This window comes from Pleurodeles waltl, chromosome 1_1, assembly GCF_031143425.1.
Source record: "Pleurodeles waltl isolate 20211129_DDA chromosome 1_1, aPleWal1.hap1.20221129, whole genome shotgun sequence".
NCBI lineage: Eukaryota > Metazoa > Chordata > Amphibia > Caudata > Salamandridae > Pleurodeles > Pleurodeles waltl.
The window spans coordinates 449,570,403-449,590,456 of record NC_090436.1 but is presented as its reverse complement, the minus strand read 5'-3'; positions in this window follow the sequence as shown (position 1 = coordinate 449,590,456).

Genomic DNA, 20,054 nt, shown 5'->3' with positions numbered 1-20,054 from the left:
CCTTCCTCCCAGCGTTCCCCCAAGTCTCCCGATAAAAATGGTACCTCACTTGTGTGGGTAGGCCTAGCGCCCGCAACAGGATATGCCCCAAAACACAACGTGGACACATCACAGAAAACAGAGCTGTTTTTTTGCAAAGTGCCTACCTGTAGATTTTGGCCTCTTGCTCAGCCGGCACCTAGGGAAACCTACCAAACCTGTGCATTTTTGAAAACTAGAGACCTAGGGGAATCCAAGATGGGGTGACTTGTGGGGCTCTGACCAGGTTCTGTTACCCAGAATCCTTTGCAAACCTCAAAATTTGGCTAAAAAAAAAAAATATTTTACTCACATTTCGGTGACAGAAAGTTCTGGAATCTGAGAGGAGCCACAAATTTCCTTCCACCCAGCGTTCCCCCACGTCTCCCGATAAAAATGGTACCTCACTTGTGTGGGTAGGCCTAGCTCCCGCGACAGGATATGCCCCAAAACACAACGTGGACACATCACAGAAAACAGAGCTGTTTTTTGCAAAGTGCCTACCTGTAGATTTTAGCCTCTTGCTCAGCCGGCACCTAGGGAAACCTACCAAACCTGTGCATTTTTTAAAACTAGAGACCTAGTGGAATCCAAGATGGGGTGACTTGTGGGGCTCTGACCAGGTTCTGTTACCCAGAATCCTTTGCAAACCTCAAAATGTGGCTAAAAAAACACATTTTCCTCATATTTCGGTGACAGAAAGTTCTGGAAACTGAGAGGAGCCACAAATTTCCTTCCAGCGTTCCCCCAAGTCTCCTGATAAAAATGATACCTCACTTGTGTGGGTAGGCCTAGCTCCCGCGACAGGATATGCCCCAAAACACAACGTGGACACATCACAGAAAACAGAGCTGTTTTTTGCAAAGTGCCTACCTGTAGATTTTAGCCTCTTGCTCAGCCGGCACCTAGGGAAACCTACCAAACCTGTGCATTTTTTTAAACTAGAGACCTAGTGGAATCCAAGATGGGGTGACTTGTGGGGTTCTGACCAGGTTCTGTTACCCAGAATCCTTTGCAAACCTCAAAATTTGGCTAAAAAAAATAAATATTTTCCTCACATTTCGGTGACAGAAAGTTCTGGAATCTGAGAGGAGCCACAAATTTCCTTCCAGTGTTCCCCCAAGTCTCCTGATAAAAATGATACCTCACTTGTGTGGGTAGGCCTAGCTCCCGCGACAGGATATGCCCCAAAACACAACGTGGACACATCACAGAAAACAGAGCTGTTTTTAGCAAAGTGCCTACCTGTAGATTTTAGCCTCTTGCTCAGCCGGCACCTAGGGAAACCTACCAAACCTGTGCATTTTTTAAAACTAGAGACCTAGGGGAATCCAAGATGGGGTGACTTGTGGGGCTCTGACCAGGTTCTGTTTCTCAGAATCCTTTGCAAACTTCAAAATTTGGCTAAAAAAACACATTTTCCTCATATTTCGGTGACAGAAAGTTCTGGAATCTGAGAGGAGACACAAATTTCCTTCCAGTGTTCCCCCAAGTCTCCTGATAAAAATGATACCTCACTTGTGTGGGTAGGCCTAGCTCCCGCGACAGGATATGCCCCAAAACACAACGTGGACACATCACAGAAAACAGAGCTGTTTTTAGCAAAGTGCCTACCTGTAGATTTTAGCCTCTTGCTCAGCCGGCACCTAGGGAAACCTACCAAACCTGTGCATTTTTTAAAACTAGAGACCTAGGGGAATCCAAGATGGGGTGACTTGTGGGGCTCTGACCAGGTTCTGTTTCTCAGAATCCTTTGCAAACTTCAAAATTTGGCTAAAAAAACACATTTTCCTCATATTTCGGTGACAGAAAGTTCTGGAATCTGAGAGGAGACACAAATTTCCTTCCACCCAGCGTTCCCCCAAGTCTCCCGATAAAAATGATACCTCACTTGTGTGGGTAGTCCTAGCGCCCGCAACAGGAAATGTCCCAAAACACAAAGTGGGCACATCCCATTTTTTGACAGAAAACAGAGCTGTTTTTTGCAAAGTGCCTACCTGTAGATTTTGGCCTCTTGCTCAGCCGGCACCTAGGGAAACCTACCAAACCTGTGCATTTTTGAAAACTAGAGACCTAGGGGAATCCAAGATGGGGTGACTTGTGGGGCTCTGACCAGGTTCTGTTACCCAGAATCCTTTGCAAACCTCAAAATTTGGCTAAAAAAAACACATTTTCCTCATATTTCGGTGACAGAAAGTTCTGGAATCTGAGAGGAGCCACAAATTTTCATCCACCCAGCGTTCCCCAAGTCTCCCGATAAAAATGATACCTCACTTGTGTGGGTAGTCCTAGCGCCCGTGACAGGAAATGTCCCAAAACACAAAGTGGGCACATCCCATTTTTTGACAGAAAACAGAGCTGTTTTTTGCAAAGTGCCTACCTGTAGATTTTGGCCTCTTGCTCAGCCGGCACCTGTGGAAACCTACCAAACCTGTGCATTTTTGAAAACTAGAGACCTAGGGGAATCCAAGATGATGTGACTTGTGGGGCTCTGACCAGGTTCTATTACCCAGAATCCTTTGCAAACCTCAAAATTTGGCTAAACAAACACATTTTCCTCATATTTCGGTGACAGAAAGTTCTGGAATCTGAGAGGAGCCACAAATTTCCTTCCTCCCAGCGTTCCCCCAAGTCTCCCGATAAAAATGGTACCTCACTTGTGTGGGTAGGCCTAGCGCCCGCAACAGGATATGCCCCAAAACACAACGTGGGCACATCACAGAAAACAGAGCTGGTTTTTTGCAAAGTGCCTACCTGTAGATTTTGGCCTCTTGCTCAGCCGGCACCTAGGGAAACCTACCAAACCTGTGCATTTTTGAAAACTAGAGACCTAGGGGAATCCAAGATGGGGTGACTTGTGGGGCTCTGACCAGGTTCTGTTACCCAGAATCCTTTGCAAACCACAAAATCTGGCTAAAAAAACACATTTTCCTCATATTTCGGTGACAGAAAGTTCTGGAATCTGAGAGGAGCCACAAATTTTCACCCACCCAGCGTTCCCCAAGTCTCCCGATAAAAATCATACCTCACTTGTGTGGGTAGTCCTAGCGCCCGTGACAGGAAATGTCCCAAAACACAAAGTGGGCACATCCCATTTTTTGACAGAAAACAGAGCTGTTTTTTGCAAAGTGCCTACCTGTAGATTTTAGCCTCTTGCTCAGCCGGTACCTAGGGAAACCTACCAAACCTGTGCATTTTTTTAAACTAGAGACCTAGTGGAATCCAAGATGGGGTGACTTGTGGGGCTCTGACCAGGTTCTGTTACCCAGAATCCTTTGCAAACCTCAAAATGTGGCTAAAAAAACCCATTTTCCTCATATTTCGGTGACAGAAAGTTCTGGAATCTGAGAGGAGCCACAAATTTCCTTCCAGTGTTCCCCCAAGTCTCCTGATAAAAATGATACCTCACTTGTGTGGGTAGGCCTAGCTCCCGCGACAGGATATGCCCCAAAACACAACGTGGACACATCACAGAAAACAGAGCTGTTTTTAGCAAAGTGCCTACCTGTAGATTTTAGCCTCTTGCTCAGCCGGCACCTAGGGAAACCTACCAAACCTGTGCATTTTTGAAAACTAGAGACCTAGGGGAATCCAAGATGGGGTGACTTGTGGGGCTCTGACCAGGTTCTGTTACCCAGAATCCTTTGCAAACTTCAAAATTTGGCTAAAAAAACACATTTTCCTCATATTTCGGTGACAGAAAGTTCTGGAATCTGAGAGGAGCCACAAATTTCCTTCCACCCAGCGTTCCCCCAAGTCTCCCGATAAAAATGATACTTCACTTGTGTGGGTAGTCCTAGCGCCCGCAACAGGAAATGTCCCAAAACACAAAGTGGGCATATCCCATTTTTTGACAGAAAACAGAGCTGTTTTTTGCAAAGTGCCTACCTGTAGATTTTGGCCTCTTGCTCAGCCGGCACCTAGGGAAACCTACCAAACCTGTGCATTTTTTAAAACTAGAGACCTAGGGCAATCCAAGATGGGGTGACTTGTGGGGCTCTGACCAGGTTCTGTTACCCAGAATCCTTTGAAAACCTCAAAATTTGGCTAAAAAAACACATTTTCCTAATATTTCGGTGACAGAAAGTTCTGGAATCTGAGAGGAGCCACAAATTTTCATCCACCCAGCGTTCCCCAAGTCTCCCGATAAAAATGATACCTCACTTGTGTGGGTAGTCCTAGCGCCCGTGACAGGAAATGTCCCAAAACACAAAGTGGACACATCCCATTTTTTGACAGAAAACAGAGCTGTTTTTTGCAAAGTGCCTACCTGTAGATTTTGGCCTCTTGCTCAGCCGGCACCTAGGGAAACCTACCAAACCTGTGCATTTTTGAAAACTAGAGACCTAGGGGAATCCAAGATGATGTGACTTGTGGGGCTCTGACCAGGTTCTATTACCCAGAATCCTTTGCAAACCTCAAAATTTGGCTAAACAAACACATTTTCCTCATATTTCGGTGACAGAAAGTTCTGGAATCTGAGAGGAGCCACAAATTTCCTTCCTCCCAGCTTTCCCCCAAGTCTCCCGATAAAAATGGTACCTCACTTGTGTGGGTAGGCCTAGCGCCCGCAACAGGATATGCCCCAAAACACAACGTGGACACATCACAGAAAACAGAGCTGTTTTTTTGCAAAGTGCCTACCTGTAGATTTTAGCCTCTTGCTCAGCCGGCACCTAGGGTAACCTACCAAACCTGTGCATTTTTGAAAACTAGAGACCTAGGGGAATCCAAGATGGGGTGACTTGTGGGGCTCTGACCAGGTTCTGTTACCCAGAATCCTTTGCAAACCTCAAAATTTGGCTAAAAAAAAAAAATATTTTCCTCACATTTCGGTGACAGAAAGTTCTGGAATCTGAGAGGAGTCACAAATTTCCTTCCACCCAGCGTTCCCCCAAGTCTCCCGATAAAAATGGTACCTCACTTGTGTGGGTAGGCCTAGCTCCCGCGACAGGATATGCCCCAAAACACAACGTGGACACATCACAGAAAACAGAGCTGTTTTTTGCAAAGTGCCTACCTGTAGATTTTAGCCTCTTGCTCAGCCGGCACATAGGGAAACCTACCAAACCTGTGCATTTTTTTAAACTAGAGACCTAGTGGAATCCAAGATGGGGTGACTTGTGGGGCTCTGACCAGGTTCTGTTACCCAGAATCCTTTGCAAACCTCAAAATGTGGCTAAAAAAACACATTTTCCTCATATTTCGGTGACAGAAAGTTCTGGAATCTGAGAGGAGCCACAAATTTCCTTCCAGCGTTCCCCCAAGTCTCCTGATAAAAATGATACCTCACTTGTGTGGGTAGGCCTAGCTCCCGCGACAGGATATGCCCCAAAACACAACATGGACACATCACAGAAAACAGAGCTGTTTTTTGCAAAGTGCCTACCTGTAGATTTTAGCCTCTTGCTCAGCCGGCACCTAGGGAAACCTACCAAACCTGTGCATTTTTGAAAACTAGAGACCTAGGGGAATCCAAGATGGGGTGACTTGTGGGGCTCTGACCAGGTTCTGTTACTCAGAATCCTTTGCAAACTTCCAAATTTGGCTAAAAAAACACATTTTCCTCATATTTCGGTGACAGAAAGTTCTGGAATCTGAGAGAAGCCACAAATTTCCTACCACCCAGCGTTCCCCCAATTCTCCCGATAAAAATGATACCTCACTTGTGTGGGTAGTCCTAGCGCCCGCAACAGGAAATGTCCCAAAACACAAAGTGGGCACATCCCATTTTTTGACAGAAAACAGAGCTGTTTTTTGCAAAGTGCCTACCTGTAGATTTTGGCCTCTTGCTCAGCCGGCACCTAGGGAAACCTACCAAACCTGTGCATTTTTGAAAACTAGAGACCTAGGGGAATCCAAGATGGGGTGACTTGTGGGGCTCTGACCAGGTTCTGTTACCCAGAATCCTTTGCAAACCTAAAAATTTGGCTAAAAAAACAAATTTTCCTCGTATTTCGGTGACAGAAAGTTCTGGAATCTGAGAGGAGCCACAAATTTTCTTCCACCCAGCGTTCCCCAAGTCTCCTGATAAAAATGATACCTCACTTGTGTGGGTAGTCCTAGCGCCCGTGACAGGAAATGTCCCAAAACACAAAAATGGGCACATCCCATTTTTTGACAGAAAACAGAGCTGTTTTTTGCAAAGTGCCTACCTGTAGATTTTGGCCTCTTGCTCAGCCAGCACCTAGGGAAACCTACCAAACCTGTGCATTTTTGAAAACTAGAGACCTAGGGGAATCCAAGATGGGGTGACTTGTGGGGCTCTGACCAGGTTCTGTTACCCAGAATCCTTTGCAAACCTCAAAATTTGGCTAAAAAAACACATTTTCCTCATATTTCGGTGACAGAAAGTTCTGGAATCTGAGAGGAGCCACAAATTTCCTTCCTCCCAGCGTTCCCCCAAGTCTCCCGATAAAAATGGTACCTCACTTGTGTGGGTAGGCCTAGCGCCCGCAACAGGATATGCCCCAAAACACAACGTGGACACATCACAGAAAACAGAGCTGTTTTTTTGCAAAGTGCCTACCTGTAGATTTTGGCCTCTTGCTCAGCCGGCACCTAGGGAAACCTACCAAACCTGTGCATTTTTGAAAACTAGCGACCTAGGGGAATCCAAGATGGGGTGACTTGTGGGGCTCTGACCAGGTTCTGTTACCCAGAATCCTTTGCAAACCTCAAAATTTGGCTAAAATAAATAAATATTTTCCTCACATTTCGGTGACAGAAAGTTCTGGAATCTGAGAGGAGCCACAAATTTCCTTCCACCCAGCGTTCCCCCACGTCTCCCGATAAAAATGGTACCTCACTTGTGTGGGTAGGCCTAGCTCCCGCGACAGGATATGCCCCAAAACACAACGTGGACACATCACAGAAAACAGAGCTGTTTTTTGCAAAGTGCCTACCTGTAGATTTTAGCCTCTTGCTCAGCCGGCACCTAGGGAAACCTACCAAACCTGTGCATTTTTTTAAACTAGAGACCTAGTGGAATCCAAGATGGGGTGACTTGTGGGGCTCTGACCAGGTTCTGTTACCCAGAATCCTTTGCAAACCTCAAAATGTGGCTAAAAAAACACATTTTCCTCATATTTCGGTGACAGAAAGTTCTGGAATCTGAGAGGAGCCACAAATTTCCTTCCAGCGTTCCCCCATGTCTCCTGATAAAAATGATACCTCACTTGTGTGGGTAGGCCTAGCTCCCGCGACAGGATATGCCCCAAAACACAACGTGGACACATCACAGAAAACAGAGCTGTTTTTTGCAAAGTGCCTACCTGTAGATTTTAGCCTCTTGCTCAGCCGGCACCTAGGGAAACCTACCAAACCTGTGCATTTTTTTAAACTAGAGACCTAGTGGAATCCAAGATGGGGTGACTTGTGGGGCTCTGACCAGGTTCTGTTACCCAGAATCCTTTGCAAACCTCAAAATGTGGCTAAAAAAACAAATTTTCCTCATATTTCGGTGACAGAAAGTTCTGGAATCTGAGAGGAGCCACAAATTTCCTTCCAGCGTTCCCCCAAGTCTCCTTATAAAAATGATACCTCACTTGTGTGGGTAGGCCTAGCTCCCGCGACAGGATATGCCCCAAAACATAACGTGGACACATCACAGAAAACAGAGCTGTTTTTTGCAAAGTGCCTACCTGTAGATTTTAGCCTCTTGCTCAGCCGGCACCTAGGGAAACCTACCAAACCTGTGCATTTTTTTAAACTAGAGACCTAGTGGAATCCAAGATGGGGTGACTTGTGGGGCTCTGACCAGGTTCTGTTACCCAGAATCCTTTGCAAACCTCAAAATTTGGCTAAAAAAAATAAATATTTTCCTCACATTTCGGTGACAGAAAGTTCTGGAATCTGAGAGGAGCCACAAATTTCCTTCCACCCAGCGTTCCCCCAAGTCTCCTGATAAAAATGGTACCTCACTTGTGTGGGTAGGCCTAGCTCCCGCGACAGGATATGCCCCAAAACACAACGTGGACACATCACAGAAAACAGAGCTGTTTTTTGCAAAGTGCCTACCTGTAGATTTTAGCCTCTTGCTCAGCCGGCACCTAGGGAAACCTACCAAGCCTGTGCATTTTTTTAAACTAGAGACCTAGTGGAATCCAAGATGGGGTGACTTGTGGGGCTCTGACCAGGTTCTGTTACCCAGAATCCTTTGCAAACCTCAAAATGTGGCTAAAAAAACACATTTTCCTCATATTTCGGTGACAGAAAGTTCTGGAATCTGAGAGGATCCACAAATTTCCTTCCAGCGTTCCCCCAAGTCTCCTGATAAAAATTATACCTCACTTGTGTGGGTAGGCCTAGCTCCCGCGACAGGATATGCCCCAAAACACAACGTGGACACATCACAGAAAACAGAGCTGTTTTTTGCAAAGTGCCTACCTGTAGATTTTAGCCTCTTGCTCAGCCGGCACCTAGGGAAACCTACCAAACCTGTGCATTTTTGAAAACTAGAGACCTAGGGGAATCCAAGATGGGGTGACTTGTGGGGCTCTGACCAGGTTCTGTTACTCAGAATCCTTTGCAAACTTAAAAATTTGGCTAAAAAAACACATTTTCCTCATATTTCGGTGACAGAAAGTTCTGGAATCTGAGAGGAGCCACAAATTTCCTTCCACCCAGCGTTCCCCCAAGTTTACCGATAAAAATGATACCTCACTTGTGTGGGTAGTCCTAGCGCCCGCAACAGGAAATGTCCCAAAACACAAAGTGGGCACATGCCATTTTTTGACAGAAAACAGAGCTGTTTTTTGCAAAGTGCCTACCTGTAGATTTTGGCCTCTTGCTCAGCCGGCACCTAGGGAAACCTACCAGACCTGTGCATTTTTGAAAACTAGAGACCTAGGGGAATCCAAGATGGGGTGACTTGTGGGGCTCTGACCAGGTTCTGTTACCCAGAATCCTTTGCAAACCTCAAAATTTGGCTAAAAAAACATATTTTCCTCATACTTCGGTGACAGAAAGTTCTGGAATCTGAGAGGAGCCACAAATTTTCTTCCACCCAGCGTTCCCCAAGTCTCCCGATAAAAATGATACCTCACTTGTGTGGGTAGTCCTAGCGCCCGCGACAGGAAATGTCCCAAAACACAAAGTGGGCACATCCCATTTTTTGACAGAAAACAGAGCTGTTTTTTGCAAAGTGCCTACCTGTAGATTTTGGCCTCTTGCTCAGCCGGCACCTAGGGAAACCTACCAAACCTGTGCATTTTTGAAAACTAGAGACCTAGGGGAATCCAAGATGGGGTGACTTCTGGGGCTCTGACCAGGTTCTGTTACCCAGAATCCTTTGCAAACCTCAAAATTTGGCTAAAAAAACACATTTTCCTCATATTTCGGTGACAGAAAGTTCTGGAATCTGAGAGGAGCCACAAATTTCCTTCCTCCCAGCGTTCCCCAAGTCTCCCGATAAAAATGGTACCTCACTTGTGTGGGTAGGCCTAGCGCCCGCAACAGGATGTGCCCCAAAACACAACGTGGACACATCACAGAAAACAGAGCTGTTTTTTTGCAAAGTGCCTACCTGTAGATTTTGGCCTCTTGCTCAGACGGCACCTAGGGAAACCTACCAAACCTGTGCATTTTTCAAAACTAGAGACCTAGAGGAATCCAAGATGGGGTGACTTGTGGGGCTCTGACCAGGTTCTGTTACCCAGAATCCTTTGCAAACCTCAAAATTTGGCTAAAAAAAATAAATATTTTCCTCGCATTTCGGTGACAGAAAGTTCTGGAATCTGAGAGGAGCCACAAATTTCCTTCCACCCAGCGTTCCCCCAAGTCTCCCGATAAAAATTGTACCGCACTTGTGTGGGTAGCCCTAGCTCCCGCGACAGGATATGCCCCAAAACACAACGTGGACACATCACAGAAAACAGAGCTGTTTTTTGCAAAGTGCCTACCTGTAGATTTTAGCCTCTTGCTCAGCCGGCACCTAGGGAAACCTACCAAACCTGTGCATTTTTTAAAACTAGAGACCTAGTGGAATCCAAGATGGGGTGACTTGTGGGGCTCTGACCAGGTTCTGTTACCCAGAATCCTTTGCAAACCTCAAAATGTGGCTAAAAAAACACATTTTCCTCATATTTCGGTGACAGAAAGTTCTGGAATCTGAGAGGAGCCACAAATTTCCTTCCAGCGTTCCCCCAAGTCTCCTGATAAAAATGATACCTCACTTGTGTGGCTAGGCCTAGCTCCCACAACAGGATATGCCCCAAAACACAACGTGGACACATCACAGAAAACAGAGCTGTTTTTTGCAAAGTGCCTACCTGTAGATTTTAGCCTCTTGCTCAGCCGGCACCTAGGGAAACCTACCAAACCTGTGCATTTTTTAAAACTAGAGACCTAGTGGAATCCAAGATGGGGTGACTTGTGGGGCTCTGACCAGGTTCTGTTACCCAGAATCCTTTGCAAACCTCAAAATGTGGCTAAAAAAACACATTTTCCTCATATTTCGGTGACAGAAAGTTCTGGAATCTGAGAGGAGCCACAAATTTCCTTCCACCCAGCGTTCCCCCAAGTCTCCCGATAAAAATGATACCTCACTTGTGTGGGTAGTCCTAGCGCCCGCAACAGGAAATGTCCCAAAACACAAAGTGGGCACATCCCATTTTTTGACAGAAAACAGAGCTGTTTTTTGCAAAGTGCCTACCTGTAGATTTTGGCCTCTTGCTCAGCCGGCACCTAGGGAAACCTACCAAACCTGTGCATTTTTGAAAACTAGAGACCTAGGGGAATCCAAGATGGGGTGACTTGTGGGGCTCTGACCAGGTTCTATTACCCAGAATCCTTTGCAAACCTCAAAATTTGGCTAAAAAAAACACATTTTCCTCGTATTTCGGTGACAGAAAGTTCTGGAATCTGAGAGGAGCCACAAATTTTCTTCCACCCAGCGTTCCCCAAGTCTCCTGATAAAAATGATACCTCACTTGTGTGGGTAGTCCTAGCGCCCGTGACAGGAAATGTCCCAAAACACAAAAATGGGCACATCCCATTTTTTGACAGAAAACAGAGCTGTTTTTTGCAAAGTGCCTACCTGTAGATTTTGGCCTCTTGCTCAGACGGCACCTAGGGAAACCTACCAAACCTGTGCATTTTTGAAAACTAGATACCTAGGGGAATCCAAGATGGGGTGACTTGTGGGGCTCTGACCAGGTTCTGTTACCCAGAATCCTTTGCAAACCTCAAAATTTGGCTAAAAAAACACATTTTCCTCATATTTCGGTGACAGAAAGTTCTGGAATCTGAGAGGAGCCACAAATTTCCTTCCTCCCAGCGTTCCCCCAAGTCTCCCGATAAAAATGGTACCTCACTTGTGTGGGTAGGCCTAGCGCCCGCAACAGGATATGCCCCAAAACACAACGTGGACACATCACAGAAAACAGAGCTGTTTTTTTGCAAAGTGCCTACCTGTAGATTTTGGCCTCTTGCTCAGCCGGCACCTAGGGAAACCTACCAAACCTGTGCATTTTTGAAAACTAGAGACCTAGGGGAATCCAAGATGGGGTGACTTGTGGGGCTCTGACCAGGTTCTGTTACCCAGAATCCTTTGCAAACCTCAAAATTTGGCTAAAAAAAAAAAATATTTTCCTCACATTTCGGTGACAGAAAGTTCTGGAATCTGAGAGGAGCCACAAATTTCCTTCCACCCAGCGTTCCCCCACGTCTCCCGATAAAAATGGTACCTCACTTGTGTGGGTAGGCCTAGCTCCCGCGACAGGATATGCCCCAAAACACAACGTGGACACATCACAGAAAACAGAGCTGTTTTTTGCAAAGTGCCTACCTGTAGATTTTAGCCTCTTGCTCAGCCGGCACCTAGGGAAACCTACCAAACCTGTGCATTTTTTAAAACTAGAGACCTAGTGGAATCCAAGATGGGGTGACTTGTGGGGCTCTGACCAGGTTCTGTTACCCAGAATCCTTTGCAAACCTCAAAATGTGGCTAAAAAAACACATTTTCCTCATATTTCGGTGACAGAAAGTTCTGGAAACTGAGAGGAGCCACAAATTTCCTTCCAGCGTTCCCCCAAGTCTCCTGATAAAAATGATACCTCACTTGTGTGGGTAGGCCTAGCTCCCGCGACAGGATATGCCCCAAAACACAACGTGGACACATCACAGAAAACAGAGCTGTTTTTTGCAAAGTGCCTACCTGTAGATTTTAGCCTCTTGCTCAGCCGGCACCTAGGGAAACCTACCAAACCTGTGCATTTTTTTAAACTAGAGACCTAGTGGAATCCAAGATGGGGTGACTTGTGGGGTTCTGACCAGGTTCTGTTACCCAGAATCCTTTGCAAACCTCAAAATTTGGCTAAAAAAAATAAATATTTTCCTCACATTTCGGTGACAGAAAGTTCTGGAATCTGAGAGGAGCCACAAATTTCCTTCCAGTGTTCCCCCAAGTCTCCTGATAAAAATGATACCTCACTTGTGTGGGTAGGCCTAGCTCCCGCAACAGGATATGCCCCAAAACACAACGTGGACACATCACAGAAAACAGAGCTGTTTTTAGCAAAGTGCCTACCTGTAGATTTTAGCCTCTTGCTCAGCCGGCACCTAGGGAAACCTACCAAACCTGTGCATTTTTTAAAACTAGAGACCTAGGGGAATCCAAGATGGGGTGACTTGTGGGGCTCTGACCAGGTTCTGTTTCTCAGAATCCTTTGCAAACTTCAAAATTTGGCTAAAAAAACACATTTTCCTCATATTTCGGTGACAGAAAGTTCTGGAATCTGAGAGGAGACACAAATTTCCTTCCAGTGTTCCCCCAAGTCTCCTGATAAAAATGATACCTCACTTGTGTGGGTAGGCCTAGCTCCCGCGACAGGATATGCCCCAAAACACAACGTGGACACATCACAGAAAACAGAGCTGTTTTTAGCAAAGTGCCTACCTGTAGATTTTAGCCTCTTGCTCAGCCGGCACCTAGGGAAACCTACCAAACCTGTGCATTTTTTAAAACTAGAGACCTAGGGGAATCCAAGATGGGGTGACTTGTGGGGCTCTGACCAGGTTCTGTTTCTCAGAATCCTTTGCAAACTTCAAAATTTGGCTAAAAAAACACATTTTCCTCATATTTCGGTGACAGAAAGTTCTGGAATCTGAGAGGAGACACAAATTTCCTTCCACCCAGCGTTCCCCCAAGTCTCCCGATAAAAATGATACCTCACTTGTGTGGGTAGTCCTAGCGCCCGCAACAGGAAATGTCCCAAAACACAAAGTGGGCACATCCCATTTTTTGACAGAAAACAGAGCTGTTTTTTGCAAAGTGCCTACCTGTAGATTTTGGCCTCTTGCTCAGCCGGCACCTAGGGAAACCTACCAAACCTGTGCATTTTTGAAAACTAGAGACCTAGGGGAATCCAAGATGGGGTGACTTCTGGGGCTCTGACCAGGTTCTGTTACCCAGAATCCTTTGCAAACCTCAAAATTTGGCTAAAAAAACACATTTTCCTCATATTTCGGTGACAGAAAGTTCTGGAATCTGAGAGGAGCCACAAATTTTCATCCACCCAGCGTTCCCCAAGTCTCCCGATAAAAATGATACCTCACTTGTGTGGGTAGTCCTAGCGCCCGTGACAGGAAATGTCCCAAAACACAAAGTGGGCACATCCCATTTTTTGACAGAAAACAGAGCTGTTTTTTGCAAAGTGCCTACCTGTAGATTTTGGCCTCTTGCTCAGCCGGCACCTGTGGAAACCTACCAAACCTGTGCATTTTTGAAAACTAGAGACCTAGGGGAATCCAAGATGATGTGACTTGTGGGGCTCTGACCAGGTTCTATTACCCAGAATCCTTTGCAAACCTCAAAATTTGGCTAAACAAACACATTTTCCTCATATTTCGGTGACAGAAAGTTCTGGAATCTGAGAGGAGCCACAAATTTCCTTCCTCCCAGCGTTCCCCCAAGTCTCCCGATAAAAATGGTACCTCACTTGTGTGGGTAGGCCTAGCGCCCGCAACAGGATATGCCCCAAAACACAACGTGGGCACATCACAGAAAACAGAGCTGGTTTTTTGCAAAGTGCCTACCTGTAGATTTTGGCCTCTTGCTCAGCCGGCACCTAGGGAAACCTACCAAACCTGTGCATTTTTGAAAACTAGAGACCTAGGGGAATCCAAGATGGGGTGACTTGTGGGGCTCTGACCAGGTTCTGTTACCCAGAATCCTTTGCAAACCACAAAATCTGGCTAAAAAAACACATTTTCCTCATATTTCGGTGACAGAAAGTTCTGGAATCTGAGAGGAGCCACAAATTTTCACCCACCCAGCGTTCCCCAAGTCTCCCGATAAAAATCATACCTCACTTGTGTGGGTAGTCCTAGCGCCCGTGACAGGAAATGTCCCAAAACACAAAGTGGGCACATCCCATTTTTTGACAGAAAACAGAGCTGTTTTTTGCAAAGTGCCTACCTGTAGATTTTAGCCTCTTGCTCAGCCGGTACCTAGGGAAACCTACCAAACCTGTGCATTTTTTTAAACTAGAGACCTAGTGGAATCCAAGATGGGGTGACTTGTGGGGCTCTGACCAGGTTCTGTTACCCAGAATCCTTTGCAAACCTCAAAATGTGGCTAAAAAAAACCATTTTCCTCATATTTCGGTGACAGAAAGTTCTGGAATCTGAGAGGAGCCACAAATTTCCTTCCAGTGTTCCCCCAAGTCTCCTGATAAAAATGATACCTCACTTGTGTGGGTAGGCCTAGCTCCCGCGACAGGATATGCCCCAAAACACAACGTGGACACATCACAGAAAACAGAGCTGTTTTTAGCAAAGTGCCTACCTGTAGATTTTAGCCTCTTGCTCAGCCGGCACCTAGGGAAACCTACCAAACCTGTGCATTTTTGAAAACTAGAGACCTAGGGGAATCCAAGATGGGGTGACTTGTGGGGCTCTGACCAGGTTCTGTTACTCAGAATCCTTTGCAAACTTCAAAATTTGGCTAAAAAAACACATTTTCCTCATATTTCGGTGACAGAAAGTTCTGGAATCTGAGAGGAGCCACAAATTTCCTTCCACCCAGCGTTCCCCCAAGTCTCCCGATAAAAATGATACTTCACTTGTGTGGGTAGTCCTAGCGCCCGCAACAGGAAATGTCCCAAAACACAAAGTGGGCATATCCCATTTTTTGACAGAAAACAGAGCTGTTTTTTGCAAAGTGCCTACCTGTAGATTTTGGCCTCTTGCTCAGCCGGCACCTAGGGAAACCTACCAAACCTGTGCATTTTTTAAAACTAGAGACCTAGGGCAATCCAAGATGGGGTGACTTGTGGGGCTCTGACCAGGTTCTGTTACCCAGAATCCTTTGAAAACCTCAAAATTTGGCTAAAAAAACACATTTTCCTCATATTTCGGTGACAGAAAGTTCTGGAATCTGAGAGGAGCCACAAATTTTCATCCACCCAGCGTTCCCCAAGTCTCCCGATAAAAATGATACCTCACTTGTGTGGGTAGTCCTAGCGCCCGTGACAGGAAATGTCCCAAAACACAAAGTGGGCACATCCCATTTTTTGACAGAAAACAGAGCTGTTTTTTGCAAAGTGCCTACCTGTAGATTTTGGCCTCTTGCTCAGCCGGCACCTAGGGAAACCTACCAAACCTGTGCATTTTTGAAAACTAGAGACCTAGGGGAATCCAAGATGATGTGACTTGTGGGGCTCTGACCAGGTTCTATTACCCAGAATCCTTTGCAAACCTCAAAATTTGGCTAAACAAACACATTTTCCTCATATTTCGGTGACAGAAAGTTCTGGAATCTGAGAGGAGCCACAAATTTCCTTCCTCCCAGCGTTCCCCCAAGTCTCCCGATAAAAATGGTACCTCACTTGTGTGGGTAGGCCTAGCGCCCGCAACAGGATATGCCCCAAAACACAACGTGGGCACATCACAGAAAACAGAGCTGTTTTTTTGCAAAGTGCCTACCTGTAGATTTTGGCCTCTTGCTCAGCCGGCACCTAGGGAAACCTACCAAACCTGTGCATTTTTGAAAACTAGAGACCTAGGGGAATCCAAGATGGGGTGACTTGTGGGGCTCTGACCAGGTTCTGTTACTCAGAATCCTTTGCAAACTTCAAAATTTGGCTAAAAAAACACATTTTCCTCATATTTCGGTGACAGAAAGTTCTGGAATCTGAGAGGAGCCACAAATTTCTTTCCACCCAGCGTTCCCCCAAGTCTCCCGATAGAAATGATACCTCACTTGTGTGGGTAGTCCTGGCGCCCGCAACAGGAAATGTCCCAAAACACAAAGTGGGCATATCCCATTTTTTGACAGAAAACAGAGCTGTTTTTTGCAAAGTGCCTACCTGTAGATTTTGGCCTCTTGCTCAGCCGGCACCTAGGGAAACCTACCAAACCTGTGCATTTTTGAAAACTAGAGACCTAGGGCAATCCAAGATGGGGTGACTTGTGGGGCTCTGACCAGGTTCTGTTACCCAGAATCCTTTGCAAACCTCAAAATTTGGCTAAAAAAACACATTTTCCTCATATTTCGGTGACAGAAAGTTCTGGAATCTGAGAGGAGCCACAAATTTTCATCCACCCAGCGTTCCCCAAGTCTCCCGATAAAAATGATACCTCACTTGTGTGGGTAGTCCTAGCGCCCGTGACAGGAAATGTCCCAAAACACAAAGTGGGCACATCCCATTTTTTGACAGAAAACAGAGCTGTTTTTTGCAAAGTGCCTACCTGTAGATTTTGGCCTCTTGCTCAGCCTGCACCTAGGGAAACCTACCAAACCTGTGCATTTTTGAAAACTAGAGACCTAGGGGAATCCAAGATGATGTGACTTGTGGGGCTCTGACCAGGTTCTATTACCCAGAATCCTTTGCAAACCTCAAAATTTGGCTAAACAAACACATTTTCCTCATATTTCGGTGACAGAAAGTTCTGGAATCTGAGAGGAGCCACAAATTTCCTTCCTCCCAGCGTTCCCCCAAGTCTCCCGATAAAAATGGTACCTCACTTGTGTGGGTAGGCCTAGCGCCCGCAACAGGATATGCCCCAAAACACAACGTGGGCACATCACAGAAAACAGAGCTGTTTTTTTGCAAAGTGCCTACCTGTAGATTTTGGCCTCTTGCTCAGCCGGCACCTAGGGAAACCTACCAAACCTGTGCATTTTTGAAAACTAGAGACCTAGGGGAATCCAAGATGGGGTGACTTGTGGGGCTCTGACCAGGTTCTGTTACTCAGAATCCTTTGCAAACTTCAAAATTTGGCTAAAAAAACACATTTTCCTCATATTTCGGTGACAGAAAGTTCTGGAATCTGAGAGGAGCCACAAATTTCCTTCCACCCAGCGTTCCCCCAAGTCTCCCGATAAAAATGATACCTCACTTGTGTGGGTAGTCCTGGCGCCCGCAACAGGAAATGTCCCAAAACACAAAGTGGGCATATCCCATTTTTTGACAGAAAACAGAGCTGTTTTTTGCAAAGTGCCTACCTGTAGATTTTGGCCTCTTGCTCAGCCGGCACCTAGGGAAACCTACCAAACCTGTGCATTTTTGAAAACTAGAGACCTAGGGCAATCCAAGATGGGGTGACTTGTGGGGCTCTGACCAGGTTCTGTTACCCAGAATCCTTTGCAAACCTCAAAATTTGGCTAAAAAAACACATTTTCCTCATATTTCGGTGACAGAAAGTTCTGGAATCTGAGAGGAGCCACAAATTTTCATCCACCCAGCGTTCCCCAAGTCTCCCGATAAAAATGATACCTCACTTGTGTGGGTAGTCCTAGCGCCCGCAACAGGAAATGTCCCAAAACACAAAGTGGGCACATCCCATTTTTTGACAGAAAACAGAGCTGTTTTTTGCAAAGTGCCTACCTGTAGATTTTGGCCTCTTGCTCAGCCGGCACCTAGGGAAACCTACCAAACCTGTGCATTTTTGAAAACTAGAGACCTAGGGGAATCCAAGATGATGTGACTTGTGGGGCTCTGACCAGGTTCTATTACCCAGAATCCTTTGCAAACCTCAAAATTTGGCTAAACAAACACATTTTCCTCATATTTCGGTGACAGAAAGTTCTGGAATCTGAGAGGAGCCACAAATTTCCTTCCTCCCAGCGTTCCCCCAAGTCTCCCGATAAAAATGGTACCTCACTTGTGTGGGTAGGCCTAGCGCCCGCAACAGGATATGCCCCAAAACACAACGTGGGCACATCACAGAAAACAGAGCTGTTTTTTTGCAAAGTGCCTACCTGTAGATTTTGGCCTCTTGCTCAGCCGGCACCTAGGGAAACCTACCAAACCTGTGCATTTTTGAAAACTAGAGACCTAGGGGAATCCAAGATGGGGTGACTTGTGGGGCTCTGACCAGGTTCTGTTACTCAGAATCCTTTGCAAACTTCAAAATTTGGCTAAAAAAACACATTTTCCTCATATTTCGGTGACAGAAAGTTCTGGAATCTGAGAGGAGCCACAAATTTCCTTCCACCCAGCGTTCCCCCAAGTCTCCCGATAAAAATGATACCTCACTTGTGTGGGTAGTCCTGGCGCCCGCAACAGGAAATGTCCCAAAACACAAAGTGGGCATATCCCATTTTTTGACAGAAAACAGAGCTGTTTTTTGCAAAGTGCCTACCTGTAGATTTTGGCCTCTTGCTCAGCCGGCACCTAGGGAAACCTACCAAACCTGTGCATTTTTGAAACCTAGAGACCTAGGGCAATCCAAGATGGGGTGACTTGTGGGGCTCTGACCAGGTTCTGTTACCCAGAATCCTTTGCAAACCTCAAAATTTGGCTAAAAAAACACATTTTCCTCATATTTCGGTGACAGAAAGTTCTGGAATCTGAGAGGAGCCACAAATGTTCATCCACCCAGCGTTCCCCAAGTCTCCCGATAAAAATGATACCTCACTTGTGTGGGTAGTCCTAGCGCCCGTGACAGGAAATGTCCCAAAACACAAAGTGGGCACATCCCATTTTTTGACAGAAAACAGAGCTGTTTTTTGCAAAGTGCCTACCTGTAGATTTTGGCCTCTTGCTCAGCCGGCACCTAGGGAAACCTACCAAACCTGTGCATTTTTTAAAACTAGAGACCTAGGGGAATCCAAGATGATGACTTGTGGGGCTCTGACCAGGTTCTGTTACCCAGAATCCTTTGCAAACCTCAAAATGTGGCTAAAAAAACACATTTTCCTCATATTTCGGTGACAGAAAGTTCTGGAATCTGAGAGGAGCCACAAATTTCCTTCCTCCCAGCGTTCCCCCAAGTCTCCCGATAAAAATGGTACCTCACTTGTGTGGGTAGGCCTAGCGCCCGCAACAGGATATGCCCCAAAACACAACGTGGGCACATCACAGAAAACAGAGCTGTTTTTTTGCAAAGTGCCTACCTGTAGATTTTGGCCTCTTGCTCAGCCGGCACCTAGGGAAACCTACCAAACCTGTGCATTTTTGAAAACTAGAGACCTAGGGGAATCCAAGATGGGGTGACTTGTGGGGCTCTGACCAGGTTCTGTTACTCAGAATCCTTTGCAAACTTCAAAATTTGGCTAAAAAAACACATTTTCCTCATATTTCGGTGACAGAAAGTTCTGGAATCTGAGAGGAGCCACAAATTTCCTTCCACCCAGCGTTCCCCCAAGTCTCCCGATAAAAATGATACCTCACTTGTGTGGGTAGTCCTAGCGCCCGCAACAGGAAATGTCCCAAAACACAAAGTGGGCACATCCCATTTTTTGACAGAAAACAGAGCTGTTTTTTGCAAAGTGCCTACCTGTAGATTTTGGCCTCTTGCTCAGCCGGCACCTAGGGAAACCTACCAAACCTGTGCATTTTTGAAAACTAGAGACCTAGGGGAATCCAAGATGGGGTGACTTGTGGGGCTCTGACCAGGTTCTGTTACCCAGAATCCTTTGCAAACCTCAAAATTTGGCTAAAAAAACACATTTTCCTCATATTTCGGTGACAGAAAGTTCTGGAATCTGAGAGGAGCCACAAATTTTCATCCACCCAGCGTTCCCCAAGTCTCCCGATAAAAATGATACCTCACTTGTGTGGGTAGTCCTAGCGCCCGTGACAGGAAAT